At 39.5% G+C, this 23,740-nt stretch overlaps 3 long non-coding RNA genes and 2 other non-coding genes across 5 annotated transcripts in view; all 5 read left to right on the top strand.

The window, feature by feature from the left end:
- LOC125265578 overlaps window positions 1–1,156 on the top strand; it is a 47,941-nt gene extending 46,785 nt beyond the window's left edge. Inside the window, exons 2-3 of the long non-coding RNA XR_007184294.1 lie at window positions 57–221; window positions 827–1,156. This is a non-coding gene — a long non-coding RNA (uncharacterized LOC125265578). The remainder of the gene's footprint in view (window positions 1–56; window positions 222–826) is intronic.
- Window positions 1,157–5,809: 4,653 nt separating this feature from the next.
- Window positions 5,810–7,843, top strand: LOC125265576. Its single transcript, XR_007184292.1, has 3 exons — window positions 5,810–5,951; window positions 6,222–6,453; window positions 7,710–7,843. It is a non-coding gene; the product is annotated as an uncharacterized LOC125265576 (long non-coding RNA).
- Window positions 7,844–14,968: 7,125 nt separating this feature from the next.
- Window positions 14,969–22,751, top strand: LOC125265573. The gene is made up of 5 exons (XR_007184289.1): window positions 14,969–15,218; window positions 15,602–15,729; window positions 16,061–16,336; window positions 19,067–19,128; window positions 22,583–22,751. It is a non-coding gene; the product is annotated as an uncharacterized LOC125265573 (long non-coding RNA).
- LOC125265959 lies at window positions 20,164–20,327 on the top strand. Its single transcript, XR_007184388.1, has one exon. It is a non-coding gene; the product is annotated as a U1 spliceosomal RNA (small nuclear RNA).
- On the top strand, window positions 21,367–21,557 carry LOC125265968. Its single transcript, XR_007184396.1, has one exon. It is a non-coding gene; the product is annotated as a U2 spliceosomal RNA (small nuclear RNA).
- Window positions 22,752–23,740: the final 989 nt, after the last annotated feature.

Below are 23,740 nucleotides of genomic sequence, written 5' to 3'. Positions count from 1 at the left end.
ATTATTATTATTATTATTATTATTATTATTATTATTATTATTTTTCCTCATTTCAGAATGCCACCAGCCAGGAAAGACCATATTATCTACAAAGTGTATGATGTCATTGATGCCATCCAGAATGGGAACAGTGATTTTGAAAAGGAACCTGATACTAGTGATGAAGAGGAATGTGGAGATGCATCAAGTCATTCAAGAACACAGACCATGCCCCATGACAGGTATCGATGGCTGATAAAGGATTTTATCGGTCCCAACACTGATTTTTCAGGGCAGGATATCACTAATGATGTTGTCTCCCTTCATACAACACTGGAATATTTCAGAAAGTTTGTGTCAGAAGATATGAACAAAATAGAGGAAGCTGCAGACACTGGAAAAAGCCAACCAACATACTTTGAAGTTATATATATTTTTACAATAGTTATGTGTAAATAATCTATCCAATAATATAATCAACTGTGAATTGTAGTTACATAAAATATAAAATATTAGTTAAATGAAATATAAAATATTAAAACATAACTATAAGCATTATTCAGAGTAAATTTTTGAAAGAAGAATTACACAGTATTCCTAGTTGAAATTCACAATAAGTCTAAGTTTACTTGTATGCGTCCACAATTGTGGTGAAATGTTCATAACTTGTCCAATCCTTTTGAGATAGACATAATTTTCATAGGACAAAAACTCTTCTTAGTGCTTTGTGTCCCTGAGTTTTTTGCTTGCAGAGGGTACAAATGGGCAAGTGGTTTATGTGTGGTAGCTTGGCTCCAACAGAAGTAAGATTAATGTTTGTTTGTTTTTTTGTTTTTATGGGGTACAGCTCTGGACCAAGGAGACGTCCGTGCAGATTCAGGGTGTTTTTCCTGCGACTGAGTCTTTGGGTCTGGCATCACAGTGTCCGTTCTTTCTTTCAACACCTTGGGCCCCGCCGTGCTTGGAATGTGTTTATACTCAATCTGTGGGTAGTCAGGAGGAGAGAAAGACTGTGCTGGAGGCAGCTCTCTTGAGGAGATCGACCTTGTCTTCAATATGACGGCAGATGTCATTTTAGTTGACTCCAGGTTGGAGTCTCTTCTGAAACTGGATAAAATCCTGGACAGTCTTGGTGTTGATTTTTGGTAAAGGAACACCCACTTTGCTCAGAACCGGATCCTCCACTAGTATGCAATGCTGAATTCTCTCATATGATTTATTTATTTATTTATTTTTTTTTTTTTTCGGGCTTGACTGAGTACTGCGAGGTGACCCTGCAAGAAGCTGGTGCGTAACGTCTGAATCAAGGAAGCCTCAACAAGCCTCAACAATCTTTGTGCAGCAATACAGCATGCTGCCCCAGTGTTACCCCTCCTGTTGAAATGTACAATGATCACGTTAAGTTAAAATGTTTACATTTGCTTGAACTGGCTGCATTTGAACATCAATCAACACTCAAGAAAATGTTAGTATTGCATTTAGGTTAAAAAAAAAAAAGACTCACAAAGGCCAGAGGGTTATGTGGGCTGGGGTGGCAGCCACCCTGTTAAGCTCTGCCTCTGGTCACTCTGGTACGCCGCCTCATCCTCTTCTGTGTCAGGCCGGCCGGGCTGAACCACTTACTCCACTGGACTGGGTCCATCCTTTGAGAGGTCACTGAGTTAGAAGGCATTCACCTGTGCTTTGGCTGAAGAGGTATTCCAAGCCAGAGCAGCAGAGGTTTGGAAATTCTCCCCAACAATTTCTCCAGCAGCAGGTGTTGAGCTGTTCGATCAGTGAACGGTTCCTGTAATCCTGTACATTGTTGGCCTCTACCAGCAGGAATGCATGGTGAAGCGGACAGGCAAATGGCAGCTCTCTTGGAGGAGGTGGAGTCAAAACATGGGTCCTAAAGCTGACATAACACCCCCTCTGTGTCATCTTTTACCCATGAGGGGTCAGCTGGTGAAATTCCAATTAGCATTTTCCTACAGGTGTACTCGACCCTCCAGCTCAACCTTTAAAAATGTCAAAACCGTATAATACATTCTCACTCCAATAATAATCATTCATGTTTGATAACTTTGCATATAATATGAATATTACTCAACAAAGAGTCACTCAGAGGTGGTTCTACAGAAGAAACATGACTCATGACAGAGACTCCTTGTGCTTGAGCTTACAAACAGAATTATTAATTAATATGCATGTGGATGTCATTGATGTGGCAGAGAACATCAATACATGACAGTGGAACATTGCAACAGTAGACTGTGACTCAATCACCTCTAAGAAATGAGTGTCATCCAGCCATTAATGAGTATTGATGGAGGAGCGTAACATCTGTGTACCAAACATAAAACACAAGTAATGTACCTAGTTTTTCTTTTATGAAATGTTTTCTGATATGTATTTTTATTCAGGAGAGAATGATGTAATTTGAATAACATTTCTTTTTTCTTTCAGAAAATTTAATATGTACTTTTCATAAATGTTCTTCTTAAACCTTTTTGTCTGCAAACTTGTCATTTGCATTTCAGGTGTATGCAGCCACCAGCAGACAAAGCTGTGCTGAAATCATCTGCAGCGCAGAATACAGGCTGTAGAGCTCCTGAAAGGTATGGTTCTCAAATCCATTCTGTCCATAGATACATTGGTGGATGTTGGCCTCCAGGAGAACGGATAATTAAGAGAAGCTCTCTGTATGCTCTGCCAGATAGTCCTTTGTCCAGTGATTGTGTAGTTTCTTCCTAGGTTGGTTAGAAAGTTCTGCTAGGAGCTTGTCAACACCACTGCAATTACATACATTAATTGTAAAAATTAGTATGGAATCTTTGCAAAGATGAGAAGAAAAATATGCTACACACTGAAAACAACGATAGGCATTGATAAATATAGTAAGAAATAAATTATTTGCCTTCAGCATCTAATTACAATGATTCTTAAATAAAAACACTAAATTTTACATGCTTACTACTTCATGTAGCCCACATAATTTTCCACAAGCCAGTAAGAACAGGGCATTGATTTGCTGGCCAAATGTCACCACCAGCTTTTCCAGTCACTGATGCTGCCGTGGCAGTGGTCCCTTCTGCAAGGAGGAGACTTTCATGTGGGTTAAGGCAGCAGACTTGTCCAGCAGCTGCACAGGGGGAAGAAGAATTATGACTCCAATTATAAATACGAGGTAGTTTAGGAGTTATAATAATTACACTTTCTAGTAACTTAAAAAAACAAAAAACAAACAAGGCTTCAAAATATTCATTAGTTGAAATACCATCAAATATTATTATTAACACCATGAATGGTTGATAAATGTTATTTCATACATGTTCATATTTCAGAATTGAAGCCTGTTAGGTAAAACAATAACTTATTGATGCAGTTAAGTCAGTCTGTTATTTTATTCCAACCGTTACTCCACATCAGAAGCTTCCGTACGTTTAGTTTATATGTAGAGTTATGCTTCGCAAATATATTCAGTAGTGGGTAAATAATAACTTAGTGCCTCTGTACTTGAAAACTAGGGTAAATTGTAACTTATTAACAGCTGGTGGAACCAGCCCAGAATAAAAATGTAGAATAATATTATTAATATTATTATAGAATAAACATGCTTATGTTTGCTCTCGCTAACGAGTTGTCAATAGACCTTATGCGCCAGAGAAACCAGTGCACGGCCATCTTCAGAATTTTGTCTTCGAATTTGTGTTAGCTCCGTATATTTCTATGTATATTTCTATGGCATCTTTGTCAAAGTAGCTGGTGAAGTGGATTTACTTATTGTAGAGTTAACGAAAGTTATCATGAGCATTGTAATGTTTGAAGCGGATGTCATAACAAATGCCAGTAGTTCGGGAAGACTTTAAAATGAGAGGCTCATTCATAAATTCGTAAGAACCATCATGCTGTGGAAATACAAACTGGAAGACCGAACACAAGCGCAGCGCTGAAAAGGGACGGACAGTTTGCAACATCTCTGTTCTGCAATTGGTAGTCTACAGTTGAATTCTGCGTTGTGATTTTTAGTCTACAGTCGGAGTCTATGGTGACTAAACTCCCAGCCAATCAGAAAGCCTAATAAACAAAATTAGCATGTGCAGGTCTCTGGTCTTTGATTGGCAGTCTACGGTTGAAAGGTATGTTATTATTGGCAGTCTACAGACAGTGACGGTAGACTCTCGGCCAATAAGAAGGCCTAATTGTCTACGGTCACTGTAGATATTGCACGACCGTTGATTCAACTTCATGTCATTCTTGTTGTAGGCAAAGACTGCAGCAGAGAGGGCAGACTTGAACAGTTCTTACTTTGGGTGGTGATCCGTCTGCACGGCCGCATCAAATCGATGGATCCAGTGAAAGACTGAGCCGTACCAGCATACCCCCATCTGTCCACTCACTGAAGAGCTGTTCCACAGAAGACATGCCATAGACATGACAGCAGCCATGGTCTACATGAGTTCAGGAGGTGCCTCACCATCTCTTCTGTACCTCTCCATAAGGCCTTCAGTGATTCCTCACTGGTCAGGACTGATATGAGGATCTGACCCAGCTCATTGGCTACATTGGTGCACCATTCTGCAGTGCCTTTTCCATCTCCAAAAAGTTAATTGCAGATCTGATAATGAATACAAAACAAAGAAATTCAAACATTTATGTTTATTTTTTTTCACAGTGACCCTCTGTCTGGTAGAGTCACTTATCGCTAGCTTTCCCTCCTCCAAGGCAATCTCAACGAGGACTTTACTCAGCTCCTCTACGTGTTGGTACCCAGGCAGATGATTCGGACCACAAATAGCCTCCTCGCAGGAATCAAATTCAGTAGCCACTACCTGGTCAGTGAGGCACAGGTTGTTTCTCAGTGGTGTCAGGCTGTCACTGTCAGAGTTGTAGCCCACATCCTCCTCCTCCTCCACCACGCCAGCAGAAACCTCATCACATTCATTGCCATCTGCTTGAAGTGCCTCTCTGGTCTTAGCGTAATGGTCAGGAGCTCTGAAAGGCTCTGATGACTGAGAGAACAAATACTCCAAACCTATCCGCTCATCACCAGCAGGAGCTGGAGGCCTGTAGTTGGCCTCCTCCACCTCCCCAAACAGTTCCTGACACCTTTGGTTCAGCCGATGTACCAGAGGAGATATGTATACCATGTGCTTTCTCCCTTTCTGGCCTTTGACACTTGCTGACTCCCTGTCGGAATTCCAGCGTGCATTGCCAGCCAGGAGGTACACCTGGAAGGGGACAGCAGCGCAGTGGGGCCCCGGGATCATATTTGGCAGAAAAGAGTGAAAGCCTTCCAGGCTGTTGCTTACTCTCACCGTGATGTACCGTGGAAGGCGCACACCATTACGGGTCACATATTTTGTGATGGTGTACATGTTCCTTCCCGGTGGATTCTGGATGCATTCAATGTGCTTCTGTTGGTTCTCACAGACGTGGTCGATGACCGCAGCGTCCTTGAACAGATGCAGCTGGTTTTCATCCATTCCAGCTGCCCCCTTCAGGATGTCAATGGCACTCTGAACACGCGCAAAGGTTTCCTGGGTGTCGACTGTGATCCTCCTGATATAATGGCTCAGATCATTCTTGCTGGTGTGTGATTCAATGATTTGGCTATCCGTCAGGTTAGCATAGCTGGTTGGGTGACCTGCACGTATTGCCTGCACCAGGAGAGCAGTGTCATCCTTGTTGTAGGCAAAGACCGCAGCAGAGAGGGCAGACTTAAGTCCGCACGGCTGCATCGAAACGATGGATCCAATGGAAGATGTCGAGCCGCACCAACATAACCCTGTCAGTCCACTTACCGAAGAGCTGCTCCACTGAAGACACGCCGTGGACATGACAGCAGCCACGGTCCACGTACATGATTTCAGGGGTGCCTCACCAGCTCTTCGTTACCTCTCCATGAGGCCTTCAGCCATCGGACGCAGTTTTTCCAGGGATTCCTCATGGGTTAGGACCGATGTGAGGATCTGCCCCAGTTCATTTGCCACGTAGGTGCACCACTCTGCTGTGCCTCTTTTGTCACCGGAAAGTTTCTTGCAGATCTGATAATACAAAACAAAGATATTCAAACATTTATATCCTCACAAAAAAAACCAAAAAAAAACCAGATATGTTGATTTATTGTTGAATTATTAGTTTAGTCAGGTGTTATTTCTATTTTCATAACAGTTATTACTATTTATTAATGAGTACAGAAATTGTGTTCTGCTGTGGACAATAATCCCTGCTAAATTCAGTGTTTCTTTTGCATTTTGCAGACTGGTGGACATTTTACCTTCTTGGTGGAGTCGTATTTTAAGACCTTCCCGAACGTGGACGTGATCTGCATCCTGTAGTCCTCAATATTTTCAGCCTCTGCAAGAAAAAGAGCTTTCCTCAGCAGCTTTGGTGATGGCAGCTCTCTCCTTGGTGGTGGAAGCTTAAATTGTTGGGACAAATTTCCTGAAAGCAGAAAAAATATACGGATGCAGACAGACTTCAATGTTGATGGTAAAAATTAATTAATTAATTTTTTTTTAAATGAGAAAAGAAAATGTGTGCACATCCATAGAAACTTTAGGCAGGTGCTCAATCAGATTCAAAAATAAACAAAAATCAGCACACTGCCACTGTAGCTCCCAAAGATCAATTTATTAAAATAGACAATGTTCAGGTAATCATCAATTAGTTTACTAATGAGGTCAAGTGTGATTGATCATAATTATATAAACTGTCTTTTTGTGCTTGTTGCTTTGCCTAAAGCCTCGGGTATACTTCACTTTCCGCGCCCGGACATGTCACTCGCGCAGTCGCGTCCGCGCATCTTTCAAAGTATACTAAACCGCGGATGACCGAGTTCGACACATGCGCGGTACAATTTTTTTTTTTTTTTTCTGTACTATTACCAGACATCATGTCATCAACTGGACATTCACTGGGCAGGATCAGAGAAGAAAAATAGTGAATCCACCATTGCAGCATAGTTCAGAAGATACCTACAAGACACCAAGAGAACAGGAATCAAAAACAATGGAGAAGGCATGCTTCTGAGTTTACTCATCTTGTTTTTGAATTGCTCTTCACACAGTACTGTGCGTATTGCCACCTAGTGGACTCTTCTGTCATGCTTGCGCATGCGCTGTTGCACGCGCACCGTCCGTGCGGTCTCGAAATTTGGGCTGCACGCGGACAGCGTGTGCGGCCGGCCGCGAGCCCTCCGCATGACGAACATTACGTCATCCGGACGGTGCACGAAAGCGGATGGCTGAAGTATACCCGGGGCTTAATGAAGACCTTTTTGGTCAAAGTGTTTAATGTCTGTCTATTACTGTCTATTTTAATAAATTGATCTTTGGGATTTGGGCAGTGTGCCGAATTTTGTTTTGTTTATTCAATTATTTTTTTTTTTAAACCTCAGGGAGTGGATGGGGAATATTTTTTTGTTGCTATTATGGTAAGGGCTCCTGCTGTGTTTCTGTCTGATGGAAATCTGCACTCATATATATGTTAGTCTTTGCCTAAACACTTTACTAAACCAGAGATTTTTAAACCTGTCCTGGAGGACCCACAGCCCTGCTCATTTTGTATGTTACACTTATTTGACACACCCACTTCAGGTCTTGCAGTCTCTACTAATGTGCTCATGAGTTGAATCAGGTGTGTTAGATCAGGGAGACACAAAATGTGCAGGGCTGGGGGTCCTCCAGGACAGGGTTGAAAACCCCTGAACTAAACAATTAACTCTGACTTACATGTGATCTTGCCAGGTTGTCTGTACTGGCAGAGGAGGGTGGTGGACAAGTCCTTCGGTGCAGGTACTCCTCACAGTGACTCTCCAGGACCTGTCTCCACACCTTAGTCATGGTGTTGCCCTCGGTGCGATGCCTCATCAGGCGGATCACCCGTTTGTCCACACCACGCCTAAAATTAAAGCACATACATCTTAGGTATTTTTTCCTAGTGCAATCATTTAGAAATGAAATTATTGTGAAATTATGCAAAGACTCACCATAATGTTAAGATGGTGGGGAACACAACTCTGTGAGCTGGACTGAGCTGGTCTATAATGCATACCTCCCATGAAAGGAAACGGCCAATGGCACGCTCCTCTGACTCTATTGCAGCCTTTCTGCATGCATTACAGGCCAGGACCACAGTCAACATGGAGTACCAGCCGGACATGTGGCAGATCTGTCTGACCATGTGGGAGTAACCACAGTGGTACAGAGATGCGGCCTGATTGGACCGGGCAGGGCAGTCAGGCCTTGGACAGCGCAGACTGTAATGCCACACTCCGACTGGTCTCCAGAAGAAAACAGGGCTGTAGTAAAAGGAGTCTGCTGAGGGGACTTTCCATTCCACCATTCCAGGAAATTCTGGAGGATGAAATCACATCCTGTCATCCTTCAGAACTTTCCTCCACCGTGTGTTTCCATGCTTGTCTTCGTAAGACGTTGCCCTCTGGAAAAGTCCCCTCTCCTCATCCTCCTTTAGCCACCCGATGAACGGGAGCCCGTTAGGAGCAGACTCCCACATTTTGTGCCAGCCTTCGAAAATCACCTGGTAATATAACAAAGACAAAACATTATGTAACAGCCAACTGAGTACTTAGACCTAAACATGTTTCTTATCTAACAACCACTGAGACTTAAACAGTTACCTCAGGATTTGCAGCGTCTGCTGCTGAGGTTGCAGTGCCCAGGCATGGCTGAAGTGCTGCACCGGCCACATCTGCTCCAGCCACATCTGCTCCAGTCACATCAGCACCAGTCACGTCAGATGTCCTCTGATGTTTGACATCAGGAGCTGATGCAGGAACCTTAAAATGATAAGTTTATTAGTAAAAATAATTAATTTACCTATGTATACTTTTGTGTGGCCTCCCTATTTACGCTGCCCCACCAGGAACCAGGGGGGATGTAATAGGTAATTGTAATGTATAAACTATGGATGGTGGTGTAGTAGAGTCTTCTGGCTTCTGTGGAGGAGCTGGATGGCCCTTTTTTTTACTTTTTTTTTTTTTTTTCCCCAATGTCAAAAAATCAAGACAACACTTTCATCCTGAAGTGAATTTCAGTCATCATCAGCACACAGGGTCTTTATGTTGTCTTGTTAGATACAGATTATGCATTAATACAATTTCAGGCTATGTTAACATTAATAATTCGAGAAATTACTAAACTGATATACCTTGTCTTTCAAAGGAGGCGAGAGCTCCTAAGGGAGGGGCCCTGTCCTGTGAGGGGTTCTGTGAAATTCTGGTTCTGGTAAATTTCAGTTTGTATTAACTGTTGCACGTGGTTTTTACTAAGGGCACTTTAAACCTACCTCTTTGTCGAGAATGTATCGCCTGAAGTGCTTCAGTGACTTGGTGGTGATGTCCTCCTCCTTCATCACCAGCCACTGCCGCACAGAGCAGTATGCCTCCTGAGCCATTTTTCGCTCGTGGTCCGTCCCTGCTTGTGGGTCAGCCTGAAGGGCCTTGTGCAGGCTGTACCACTGCCACATCTCTAAGAAGGTGAAGGACCTGAAGCGGCCCTGCCCATAAATGGCCCTGTCCACATTTATCTCGAGGTGGCAGGAGACCTGTGGAAGCAGGTGCACATACCACACGAGGAGGTCCTTCACCCAGTCAACTTGACTTTCTTTTTTGTTGGCATGGCGGCTTTCCTTGATATGGAGATCAAGGAGGCTAAAATATCACATGATATAATTAGTTTATGAAAAAACAAATTATTATTGTTTAATTGATTTGATTTAATTTGATTCTGCAACATACTTACTACTTAATGTAGCCAACGTCATTCTCCACCAGCCATTTAAAACTTTGGCCGTTGTATTTGCCAAATGTTATAAATAGCTGGCCAACGGTACTGCACCTCTGATGGTGTCGAGGTAACAGCTTGACATCTCTTTTTGGCTGAAGACAGAAATTGTAATGACTTTAATGACAAGAACAAAAAAGTCTATGCTGCTATCTAGTGCCAAGATATTCCTCACACAGACCTTCCTCACAAGCCGTCCTTTTATCTAGGACCGTGTTCTTCTCATAACAGGTGTTACGAGAAGCCAGTGAGTTGGCTTCCTTTGATGCCTTAAGAAGGCATTGCTACCTATCTTGTGGCACAGTTGTGTCCACAATTTGCAAATTTGGTAACAGTGGGTCCATGTTAAACCTGTAGGAAACAGTCTGTTATAATCATCATAATGATACTACACATAACATTTATGGACTGTAATGTTTTGATTTCTTTATATGTGTATATTTGTTGATTGAATACCAAAGTCTGGTGAAATTTGAAAATATAATTATTGAAGAAAATAACATTGACAATACAATTATTTCCCCTACAGGTATTTTATTTTACATTTCATTTACATTTTACATTTGGTCATAGTGATAATAATAATAAAAAAAATCTAAGCCTAAAATTGAAAATAACTTTGATCTGCATTACTGACAGGCCCCCCTGATGAAAATTAACCAGGGTTTTATTATGGTAAAAGTGTAGTAAAGCATGTTCTATTGCAGTAAAAGTGTAGTAACCATGTTTTATTGCAGTAAAAGTGTGGTAACCATGGTTAATTTGATGTTTAACTATACTAGACCACGGGTTAACTATATTATATGAACTATATTTTAATTAAAACATATTTAATTATATTTTTCATTGTTATTTGTAGAAAGTACGGTCAGTACGGCTAATTTTCATAAGGCCTGTCAATGAATGCAACGGTCATGATAGTAGTGGCTGACGCTTTTCATTCATTCTCAGTCGGACAATTTACGGAATAAAATCAATAAATATAACTCCCAATATATACTTCGGTGGGGGATATAAAGTCGTGAGATAGTCTATTGTCGTTTAATACGTTTTAAAAATATATAGCATGTTAGTCTCATATGGCATTACATCCCACCTTCAAGCATATGTTATAACTAATCCTGATCGATAAAAATGATTAAACTAAGACATAATTAATTTCCAACACCACACTGTACACAACTATCAGTCTTTGCATTAATGTTGCAACAGCACAATACTGTGCATAATACACACTTTAAGATGATGTCGACTGGAAAATATGAGTGAGAGGGTGCGAGCGGTCCTGTTTTATGAATCAGGATCAGGCTTGCGTGATAAGCAGTGGTGTAGTCTACGTGATACGCAGGTATACGCCGTATACCTACTAGGAAAGGTCAAGGATTTCCGTATACCCACTTAAAAAAAGCGCGAGGATGCGTAACCATCCAGTAAATCACAATAAGATTTGTCGTTTGTTGCTTTTGACATGAAACGTAGTCTCATATTTCAAATTCTGGCCATTTTACTACGAAATAAAAAAAACATAAATACCGTTTTGGCGCTCTTTAATGTGTCGTGACCGCTGTAGCGTCTCTTCAGTTCAAGAGAAGCGGCAGCGTGAAGCGCCCGTGAACTGATCCTCCGCTTTAATACCAGTTAACGTACAGCGCGAAATAAACATGAATGAACTTCTAAAGGTATGTTAAAATATACAGTACAACCTAACTAACCATATCATGTCTCGTGTATTCGCGTAATCAGTGTTTTAACCGCGGAAAGATGTTATAACAGCTTGTAAACAATGTCACGTAACATCACATTTACCTCAGAACAAACATATTCAGTGACCATAAACTCATTAATCAGCTAGAAAAGTGAACTCTAGAGAGGAGCATTTAGCTAAATATATGCACATTACATATTAAGCCTAATCATCATTTTTAATGTTCTTCAATAGGCTAATGAATGTTTGAATAAATCCATCAAGTTGACAGCCACCATTTATATTTCAAAAAACGAATTGGATCATTTTAAAGTTAGTAGGCCTACCTTATTATTACAAAAAATGTAGTTTAAATTTGTATACAAATCAGTTCATTTTAACCTTCAATATTAATGTAGTACCAAATGATTCCCATTTATATAAACCATTAGTTGGGGGGTTTTTTTCTTGAGAAAATTTGCCATGTAGGCTACTGATATACAGTATATCCAAAATAACTGATATTGAATCGAATTTGAAGTTAGTGAATTGAAATGCGTAACTATGATGAAAGATTGGCAGGAAAACTACAGAAAAACAGAAAATAAAGTCCAAACAGTGTGAAATAGTGACATACTGATAAGCCTCAATTTTTCCATTATTGTTACACTAAAATGCTGGGTTGAAAATGCATTGGGTTAAATGTTTGCCCAACCTGCTGGGTAGTTTTATTTAACTCAACTATTGTTTAAAAATTACTATATGGCTGGCTTAAAAAGAACCCAAAGTAGATTGGATATTAAAAATCTGATAGATAATTACTAGAGGCAACAATAATAATCAAAAGGTGATCATTTATTACTAAACAATTTAAATGTTTATTGTTTAATTATTATATTTAATATTAATAAATGTTCATTTCCAACCTATTTGGGGTTCATTTTAAGCAAGCAATACAGCAATTTTTACACAATAGTTGGGTTAAAACAACCCAATTGCTGGGTTTGTCCATTTTCAACCCAACTTGGGTTGTTTTTAACCCAGCATTTTATAATAATAGTTGCAACTTGCACTCTTAAATGTGCATTGAAACTTGCCAGCTGATAAAACTTATGATCCAGGGACCATATTCATATAATTTCTAAGGTTATCTTAACTGTCTGAGTTAGATGGTGTTTGACACTAAACAGTAGAAAATCATCCATTCTCTTCAGCTGTAAGCCATTGGCTGTTAAAGTCTTGTTTTGCCCAGATTTAAGTCTTTCAGAATGCTCTCAATTACATGTAGCCTAGATCAGATGCATACTATGCATTAGTGAGTGTGGCGGTGCTTATGGGGTGTCGCTCTGGGACAGGTGAGTATGAGGTTGGGAGGGAAAAAATCACAGTATACTCACTTCAAAAAATTAGACTACACCACTGGTGATAAGGGAGCTGCCATCTGATCACTTCCACAGCACGTCGCGCTCCATGTGCTGTAAAGACAGTGCACGCTGAGACGCAGGCACTGTCTTTACAGCACATGGAGCGCGATAATGCACAGCCGCGCCAAAGAGACACGAAGAATATAACCAGTTTAACCGCCATCACTTCGAATTATTTATTAAATTTAGCTCTTAATAAGAGCTCTGTAGTCTTGCCAATAATTCACCAAGAACGTTCAAACATTTTCATGACATTTAATTCGTAAAACGACTTTGATTCCCGAGCTGGTTCTGAAAGAGGCTTTCTATCACTGTAACCGGTAAGCCAAAAACCCGAAAGTGTGAAAAAGGTCTATTGTAATTCGTCAGTCTTACCACAAACGCTGAACGATAGATCGTCAAAGATGCTCTTTTCTCAGTATATTTGCATATAAAGATGATCGTTTGGCGGGAGCGTAGTACATTTGCATATGTTTGCGTAGCCACTTTTCAGCGCACCCGATTGGCCGAAAGTCTACAGTTACCATGGGCAATGTAGACTTTCGGCCAATCGGAAGTCCAAACTGTCTACAGTGTGTAGACTTTAGGCCAATCGGAATCCCGAACTGTCTACAGTGTGTAGAGTTTAGGCCAATCGGAAGCCCGAACTGTCTACAGTGTGTAGACTTTCGGCCAAACGGAAGGCGGAAGTCTACAGCATCGCACGTTGCTGGGGCTGACTTCTGCGAATGGCAGGGCAGAACTAATAATTTCGGTCATTTTTTTACTGAACCTAATATTACTTTAAACTTGCCTTTCTGGTCATGTTTTTCCGTGTTCAGGTTAATTATCAGTACCTTAATTAATTGACAAAACATTGTTACTAAATTACTCTATGCACATCTTCCAGTGATAAAAAGAGGCATGCAGCTTTGAAACAACACACTTGTTGTGTGTACCTTTTAAGTGGAGTCCATTTTTAAGACGGTGCCAAAAGTGGAGAGAATCTGGCTCCTATAATCTTGCACATTGCTGGCTACTGACAGCAGGAAGGCATGACGAAGGAGACGAGCTGAAGGCAGCTCTCGTGGAGGAGGTGGAGCTTCAAACTGGTGTCCAGGGGCAGACACAATCCCACCAGGCTTCATAAGTGTCATGAGGAGTGTGGTGTACAGGTCTTTGCGTTGCAGGTACTCATCATAATGATTTTCCTGAATTTGTCGCCACACCTTTATCATGGTGTTCCCCTCAGTCTGGTCACGCAGAAGCCGCACTACGTTTTTGTCCACTCCACGCCTGTAAAGTGTGATAATCAATTCCATATAACAGTGGCTAGCACAACTAATTCAATGCGTGTTAAGTTAACACCAATGTTCAGTGCACTCACCTGGATGTGAGGACATCAGGAAACATGTCTCAGTGAGCCTCACTGAGTTGACAGAGAATGGCAGAATCCCATGCCAACCAGCAGCCCACCTTGCCACTGCCCCCACCCCTGCCTGCTCTTGTGCATGGTCCGCAGCAAAGGACCTCTGTTAGCATGCAATACCAGCTAGACACATCACAAATGTGATGAACCTGCAATATCAAAAAAACAGCAGTGCATTGTTTTATTTCATCTGAAGGTGTATTTACATAATATATTATTTCATTATTGTGTTCCAGCTATAATATTAAAGGGTTAGTTCATCAGAAATATCTTAATTTGTGTTCAGAAGATGAATGAAGGTCTTACGGGTGTGGAACAACATGAGGGAGAGTAATTAATGACAGAAACTTCATTTTTGGGTGAACTAACCCTTTAACTAATCTAATTAAAAATCATGTAATACCCTGGTGTGGTAGCCAGATTTGTAGAGGTAAACATCCTTTTCCTGACCCACACATTCTTCACCTCGAGGACACTTCAGTGAGAATTTCCACACTCCAACGGCCCGCCACACAAAGACGCGACTCAGAAAGAAGAGATGTGGAGTTGGTACGTTCTCACTGATGTATCCTGGAGGTTCTAGTGGATAAAACCAGAACCTGATTTTATTACTCGCCGCCTCTTCAATACACCAGCATTATCGAGGTACACCTGAATGGGGCCAAAGAGTCCTCGCTCTGTGTCCTCCTTCACCCAGGAGAGGTCAGCTGGTGAAAATCCATTGGGATTTTCCCAAAGTCGAACCCAACCCTCCAGCTCCACCGGAAACATGTCAGAACACATAATTACACAACTTTGCGCACATAATAATTATGTGTAAATATACAAATATGCATTACTCACTGGGGAGTTGCTCTGCAGAGGTTCCAGAGGTTCTGGTACATGACTTATGGATGAGGACATCTTTGGTGTGGACGAAGACTTCTTTAATGATGGTATGGATGCAGACCTCTTTGCTGATTGTGTGTTTGGCTTTGGTTGAGGAAGATGGTGTGTGTGTGTGTGTGTTTGGGTTTGGATGAGGAAGATGGTGTGTGCGTGGATGAGGAAGATGGTGTGTGTGTGGTTGAGGAAGATGGTGTGTGTTTGGCTTTGGATGAGGAACATGGTGTGTGTGGATGAGGAGCTTGACATCTGTGAAACAAAGATACAAGTCATAACATTCTTTTTTTTTTTTTTTTTTTTTTTTTTATCATGAAAAAGTAATGTGATAACTTTCATTCAGTGTTGTGGTGATTCAGACAACTCACTTGACTCTTTTTGTCATAAATGTACTTCCTAAATCTTTTCATTTGTACACTCATGGTATGGGTTACAGGTGTATTTAGCCACCGGCTGACAGAGCTGTAGGCCTTCTGGATGGAATCCCTCTGGCTCACACTAAAATCGTCTGGCCTGGCCTTCTGGACAGAGTATTGGCTGTAGAGCTCCCACATCTCCTGAAAGGTATGATTCTCAAATCCTTTTTGCCCGTAAACACATCGGTGGATGATGGATTCCAGGGTGATAGCTACTTCTGGAAAGCTCTCTACATACTCTGCCAGACAGTCTTTTAGCCAGTAATTTTGTGTGCTCCCCTTTACAAGTTTTTTAGGGAGTTCTTCTCTGTGCTTGTCAACCACACTGCAATTACGTTCATCAGTTGCAAAATTAGCACTGAAACTTTGCAAAGATGAAAAGATTAAAGGCTACACAGTGTTAAAGACCACATAGTTCTGTAAATATATAGAGATTATTTGCTATCAGTAATTAATTTTGTGCTTACTATTTCATGTAGCCCACATCATTTGACACAAGCCTGTGAAATGAAGCATTCAGATATTGGCCAAATGGCAGCACCAACTTCCCCAGACACTGTTGTCTTGATGGTGCTGGAATCCCTTCAGCACGAAGAGCTCTTTCAGCATGGACAAGGGCAGTGGCCTTGTTCAGCAGGTGGCAGCCGTCTCTCCTTGTGGGCACAGGCCTCGTTTGTCGCCACCAATAAGGCCTGTTGACGACCCTCTGGAGCAGTGGGGTTTTGAAGGCGGATGACTGGATTCGCCATATCAAGGTACACTGAAATAAAAACACCACCTTGAAGGTAACTATACTGTATGCCATAATAAAAACTCAAAATATTAAGCCTCATAAATAAACCTCACAATTATCACCATAACTTGATGTGCGAAGATGAATTACAGGTGGTCAGTCAGTGTGCTGATCATTACATAAAATAACTTCTCAGAGTTATAAATGTATGATTCATGTAGGATTAAGCATGATTACTGTACTTTCATTCATCTTAATTATATATATTTTTAATTATAATTTTTTCCCCCTAAACTACTGAAGAATGATTTACTTAAACCACGTAATAGTTGGCAATAGGTTAACATCAAATACCAGTGTAATAGCCAACATGAAAAAATACTATAGTATTTATTATAGCAATCTATTGGAAATTGTAGTGTACTGTTATAGTATTTACAACACTTTGTTAATGAATGCTACAGCATGCTGTAGTATCAACTACTGTGAACTGATAAACTGAAATAAATAATGCAGTATACTTTAGTTTTTACTACAGTAAACTGTAATTTGTTTACATTACTATTGTTATATTAGGCCTACAGCAAGTACTTTACTATAGTATGGTTCAAAAACACTATAGTATTTACATAAATTACTACAGTATATTTTCATGTGGGACATTAGTACTATCACGAGTACTGTAACACAATGTGATAGTATTCGAAGGTTTCACGTTTTCATTTCATAAATGTAACGTTAATTTAGTCACCTTAAATGGCGAACGTAAGTGTACTGTACGTACTGTAACAGTGCCATCAATTTATGATGCTGCAAACAATTAACAGATGTTGACTTACCTTTTTCTCACTTTCGTGCTGCATCTAAACTCTTAATATACAGCCTATTATGATAATGCTATAAATAAAAAATGTGAAAAGAAAGAATCTGTTAATAAATATTTTTAATGTGCGTGAATAACGTAAATCCAACCACCCCTGTGACAGAGTTAATTTTCACTTTCCATGATCCGTGACCGATAGAGGAGCATCTTGGCGGCAGGGATTAAATCTTTAACAATGTCTGGGATAAGAAAATCTAAAGTGTAGAATTGGATGCACTTTGAAATGGTAAAAGATGATCCAAAAAAGTGCGGCGCACTTCTGCTGGCCAACGTTAATGAGCTAACTAATGCTAGCTGACTAGCGCGCTATTTAAAATACTCAAATGGACACGGGCAGATCGCGTGAGACTGGATTTTTATTTATTTATTTATTTATTTATTTATTTATTTATTTTCGATCAGGCAGGGGAAAAGTGATTTCAAAACATTTCAGCTGGTTCTAATTTGATTTTTGGATGTTGTGAATGTTTAGCTAAAAAGACTGCCACTCCAGTAGCGTTTATAAACAATATATTGTCTCTGCAGTTAAAAAGACAAAGTTGACAATTCTGACTATACTTTCGTTATTTTAATAATTTCTTTCATTTTAATTTATTTGATCACTCTGAGTTATCTAATTTAACTATTTGTGGCTTGTGTTTTGAATAGGCCTAGGCCTATATGTTCCCCTGCACTTTAGGCATTTTGCACTTGTGACTTGATTATGACTTTCTTTTTTTTTATTATTTTTATTTATTAGAACGGTATATTTTGTTCTAATTCAATTCTGTAAATTAGTTTGTTTGTTTTTTGGTGCATCGTTGTTGCTGTACTCACTGTACTCACATGAAATATGTTTTTAGTACCTTTATAAATCTTGAGAGAGGAAATGTCATTGCTCCCTATGGAGGCCTCACGGAGCCATCGGATTTCAACTAAAATATCTTAAAGGTGCCGTAGAACGCCTTTTTAAAATTTGTAATATAAGTCTAAGGTGTCCCCTGAATGTGTTTGTGAAGTTTCAGCTCAAAATACCCCATAGATTTTTTTTTTTTTTATTATAAATTTTTTTTAACTGCCTATTTTGGGCATCATTAAATATGCGCTGATTCAGGCTGCGTGGCCCCTTTAAATTCTGGTGCTCCCCACCCACGGAGCTTAAACAGCTTAAACAAAGTTCACACAGCTAATATAACCCTCAAAATGGATCTTTACAAAGTGTTCTTCATGCAGCATGTCTAATTGCGTAAGTATTGTATTTATAGGGATGTTTACATTTGATTCTGAATGAGTTTGAGGCTGTGCTCTGTGGCTAACGGCTAATGCTACACTGTTGGAGAGATTTATAAAGAATGAAGTTGTTTATGCATTATACAGACTGCAAGTGTTTAAAAAATGAAAATAACGACAATCTTGTCTCCGTGAATACAGTAAGAAACAATGGTAACTTTAACCACATTTAACAGTACATTAGCAACATGCTAACGAAACATTTAGAAAGACAATTTATAAATGTCACTAAAAATATGATGTTATCATGGATCATGTCAGTTATTATTGCTCCATCTGCCATTTTTCGCTATTGTCCTTGCTTGCTTACCTAGTCTGATGATTCAGCTGTGCACATCCAGACGTTTTGCCCATGTCTAATGCCTTGAACATGAGCTGGCATATGCAAATATTGGGGGCGATCATTAAAATACATATTAATGATCCCGACTGTCACAGTCGGTGTTATGTTGAGATTCGCCTGTTCTTCGGAGGTCTTTTAAACAAATGAGATTTATATAAGGAGGAAACAATGGTGTTTGAGACTCACTGTATGTCATTTCCATGTACTGAACTCTTGTTATTTAACTATGCCAAGGTAAATTAAATTTTTAATTCTAGGGCACCTTTAATTTGTGTTCCGAAGATTAATGAAGGTCTTACGGGTGTGGAACGGCATGAGGGTGAGTAATAAATGACAGAATTTTCATTTTTGGCCTATTATATATTTTAGAATTCAAAAAATTATTATTAATTTTCTTCTATACGTTTGTTTGGTGTTCTGTAGTGGCTATGAATGTTTATCCACATTGCCTTTCATTTCAATTTAAAAAAGATAACGACAATGTTTTTGTCATGTGTGGTTAGAGTTTTAAAGAGTATGTATTTTTCTTTTCTTTTTAAAAAATTGTTAGTAATCTTATCGTAGTAATGATATTATCTACAATAGTTTGGAATGGAATGCCAGCTTAATAAAATGCTATGTAGTGATGCTGCTTACTATCTTATTCTTATTTTTTAAACTGGATGTGAATCAGTAGTATTATTCAATGATAAAGTTTGTGTACAGTTTGGCTTATTAGTCCAGTTTGCCCCTGCTGGTAGATGCTGTAACTACACCGTTTTGAATGCAAAACATTTTTCCATTGGCTATTCAAAATGAAACAAAATTGTGACAAAATAAAGTTAAAACACATTTAATTAAATTACACTGGTCTTTGTTCATGCGGTGCAATCAGTTCATCAGCATTGTCCTGACAATAATAATAATAAATTACCATACCAGAATGTTTAACATCTAATGTCTTGGTTTCACTCTTATACCTTGGCCACTCTTGGTCACTATAGCTACATAATCCTGTATAATGTCCCTGTTAAATTGTCAATAAATTGTCAATGAGCAGACAAACTTAGAGCTTGGAGTGTCTCTTGCCTGATTGGTAGAGTGCAGTCAAATCTTCTTCTGTGATTGGTAGAGAGATAGTGAGTGTACAGTGAATGTAGACCAATCAGAGGGTCTAATTGTCAATAGTCAGAGTAGACTGTCAGACTGTAAAATGACATGACTGATTTAACAAAATCCAGTATAGAGTTTACAGTATAGATTGAGGGTTTAGAATAGATCACGTTGGTGAACCATATGTAGTGAAGTGACTCCTCACCCTCTTTGAGAATGATGTTCCCTCAAGTGTCCCCTCTACAGGGCGCATGTGGAACTCATACTTACCTGGCAGGGGAGACACCATGATCAAGAAGGTGGTTCACCCAGGGCGAGGCTCAGCCATTGCACTCCGGTTGTGCTGACCCCTGCGAATTCCCCAAATGTGGGAATCTCGACTGCATAATTTCTGGTAGTGGGGGACTGCGTTCGCGCTCTCCCCTGATCTTCTGGTCTAATAATAGAATTGAACTGTGCTCACTTTCTAAGGATTTATTTAAAGGTGCTCTAATTGATGTCATGCGTTTTAGGCCAAAACATTTTTTGTCACATACAGCAAACATCTCCTCACTATCCGCTCGCTGCCTGTCCCCTGAACACACTGTAAAAAAACGCGGTCTCTGTAGTCACCACAAGCTCCAAAAATGGCAATAAAAACAAACTGGTGCAGTCTGGACCATGAAACATAATAAACATGCTCCAGCCAATAACCGACAAGAATGATTTTAAATGCGCGTTCATGACTGTTTCAGGAAGCACTGAGGAGGGTCTAGCTAGCCTCTGTTTTGTTTGACAACATTTCGAACGTCAACAGGAATTTACTCCACCCAGGATCGCTTAGAGAACCTTTAATTTATTTGAAGATAGTGTGTTACTTCAAAATTCATCTTTCTGTTTGATTTGTGAATTGGTACAGCAGTATCTCTGATAGGGGTGTGATGACAGTTAATTATTCAAATAAACAGATTAAGATAATGAAAACTAAAAATTCAGGAGAATGGGCAGAAAAGTAAATGTTTCTCTGATAAAGGTGTTTAAGAGGTTTTATATATTTAATACATGGTTAAATTTAGTAGTATGTAGTATGCCCCCAACTTTTGTTATCTTTGTCTCCAATCACATTTAATGTACTTTCATGCCTGTAGTGAGTGTGATGTAGGTCTGTAGAGTTATTGTGTTTAAACCCCTCCCCCATCATAATGTCCCCTCCCCTCTTCTCACCCTTTATCCAATCACATTATCACAGCTTTCTACACCCATTTCTTGAGCCTTTTTCAAATCTGAGATTTGAAGGACCAGTGCTCAAGATATGGCTTAAAGAGTCTTATTTATTTTTTTTTTGTGCTTTAGCAATGTTGAAAATTAGATTCTATACAAGTATATAAATATTAAGTAAAAAAAAAAAAAAAAAAAAATAAGCGCTTACCGTCATCAGATTTACTGTCTCCTAGAATGTGGTTGCTACTGTTGACCATTTGTGGGTATCGCTTCTCGGCCTTTTGGCTAAGATCAAGTGTAGTATCTGTTCTTATCAGTTTAATATCTGATACGTGCCCTACCCGGGCACCATATATTAAATTGATTTTTGGAACAGGGAGATGGAATAGGGGCTTGCTCTGTCCACTCCACGCATCGACCCGGTATTGCAGTACTTCTGGGAACGGTGCACCCCCCCTAAAGTGGTCAAAAAAAGAGTGGTTGTAGAGTTTTAAAGATAATGGATTTTTCTTTTCATTTTTAAAAATTTGGCAACCTTATCATAGAAATTATATGAGCTATGATTGTTTTGAATAGAATGCTAGATTAATATTTGTAAAATGCTATTTAGTGATGCTGCCTGTCTTTTTAAAACAGCATGTGAAACATAAAGGCATTATTCAATGATAAACTTTTTTTGTGAAAAAGCAGTGGGTCAAAGTTTTGCTGATTAGTCCAGTTCAGTTTGCAACTGAACTCCACAGGAAGTGGCCCTCCAGCAGTGTTAATTTTGACAACAAATTTTGATTTAGTTTTAGTCAGTCTTTTTACTAAAATGCCATTGAGCTTTAGTCATATTTTAGTTGTTTTTAATTGTTTTTAGTTTTAGTCAACTAAATATCGTAAGATTTTCGTCTAAAATCTAATTTAGTTAAATTGTAATGCATTAAGCATTTCTCTAACAATACACAGATCCAATACAATGATACACATCTGATATTCTCCAAACAACCAACTGTATTTTACTCTTCAAAGCGGACAGTTTTTGACCGATCAAGTGCATAAAGACAAAGATTTTTTTTATTTCAGTTAACGTTGTTTGACTGTAATAACCCTTATACTTGCAAATTAATTGAATAATGTGTAATGCTCTTAGTCTTTCCTTCCTGTGACAGAAGATACAGTAGTTTACTCTGAATTAAATAGAAATTAAATTGAATACAGTTTATTGTGTAAACAAAGTGTAAACAGGAATACTTAACTGTTCCTGTTTTCTTTTCTGGGCTTTGCTTGTGTGCCCAAATATATGCTTGCTGCATGAGGGACAGGTGATAATTTTCCGGAGTGTGTTGGGGGGGTGTAAGTGCTATTAGCGTGATAAGTAGAGGGCACAATAAGCTATCCAGACAATATTGTGTGAATTCTGGGGAATGTGTAAATTCTTTAAAATGTGTTAAGTGTGATTGGGACATGGAAGATAATCTTTTTCCATTTAATTTCAGGATGCCACCAGCCAGGAAAGACCATATTATCTACAAAGTGTATAGGGTACAGTCTCGCTCTGGACCAAGGAGACGTCCGTGCAAATTCAGGGTGTTTTGCCTGCGACTGAGACTATACTCAATTTGTGGGTAGTCAGGAGGAGACAGAGACTGCGCTGGAGGCAGCTCTCTTGAGGAGATCGACCTTGTCTTCAATATGACGGCAGATGTCATTTTAGTTGACTCCAGGTTGGAGTCTCTTCTGAAACTGGATAAAATCCTGGACAGTCTTGGTGTTGATTTTTGGTAAAGGAACACCCACTTTGCTCAGAACCGGATCCTCCACTAGTATGCAATGCTGAATTCTCTCATATGATGGTGTTTTTTTGTTTTTCGGGCTTGACTGAGTACTGCGAGGTGACCCTGCAAAAAGTTTCACTAGAGTTTACATCAGTCTGTTGTGCTGAGCGCTGAGGTCTGAGCTGGTGCGTAACGTCTGAATCAAGGGAGCCTCAACAAGAACGACCCTCTTTGTGCAGCAATACAGCATGTTGCCCCAGTGTTACCCCTCCTGTTGAAATGTAAAATGATCATGTTAAAGGTGCCCTAGATTATGTTTTTAAAAGATGTAATATAAGTCTAAGGTGTTCCCTGAATGTGTCTGTGAAGTTTCAGCTCAAAATACCCCATAGATTTTTTTTTTAAATCCCGTGCTCTCCGCCCACAGAGCTCGCGCTTGCCTTAAACAGTACCGTAACAAAGTTTACACAGCTAATATAACCCTCAAAATTGATCTTTACAAAGTATTCGTCATGCATGCGGCATGCATGCGTCGGATTATGTGAGTATTGTATACTGTTATATTGTTTACATTGATTCTGAATGAGTTTGAGGCTATGCTGCGTGGCTAAAGCTAACATTACACACTGTTGGAGAGATTTATAAAGAATGAAGTTGTGTTTATGAATTATAAAGACTGCAAGTGTTTAAAAATGAAAATAGCGACGGCTCTTGTCTCCGTGAATACAGTAAGAAACGATGGTAACTTTAACCACATTTAACAGTACATTAGCAACATGTTAATGAAACATTTAGAAAGACAATTTACAAATATCACTAAAAATATCATGATATCATGGATCATGTCAGTTATTATTGCTCCATCTGCCATTTTTCGCT

The sequence above is a fragment of the Megalobrama amblycephala genome, linkage group LG3 (assembly GCF_018812025.1).
Source record: "Megalobrama amblycephala isolate DHTTF-2021 linkage group LG3, ASM1881202v1, whole genome shotgun sequence".
NCBI lineage: Eukaryota > Metazoa > Chordata > Actinopteri > Cypriniformes > Xenocyprididae > Megalobrama > Megalobrama amblycephala.
The sequence above is the reverse complement of the archived record's forward strand: the minus strand, read 5'-3'. Positions and strand labels throughout refer to the sequence as shown.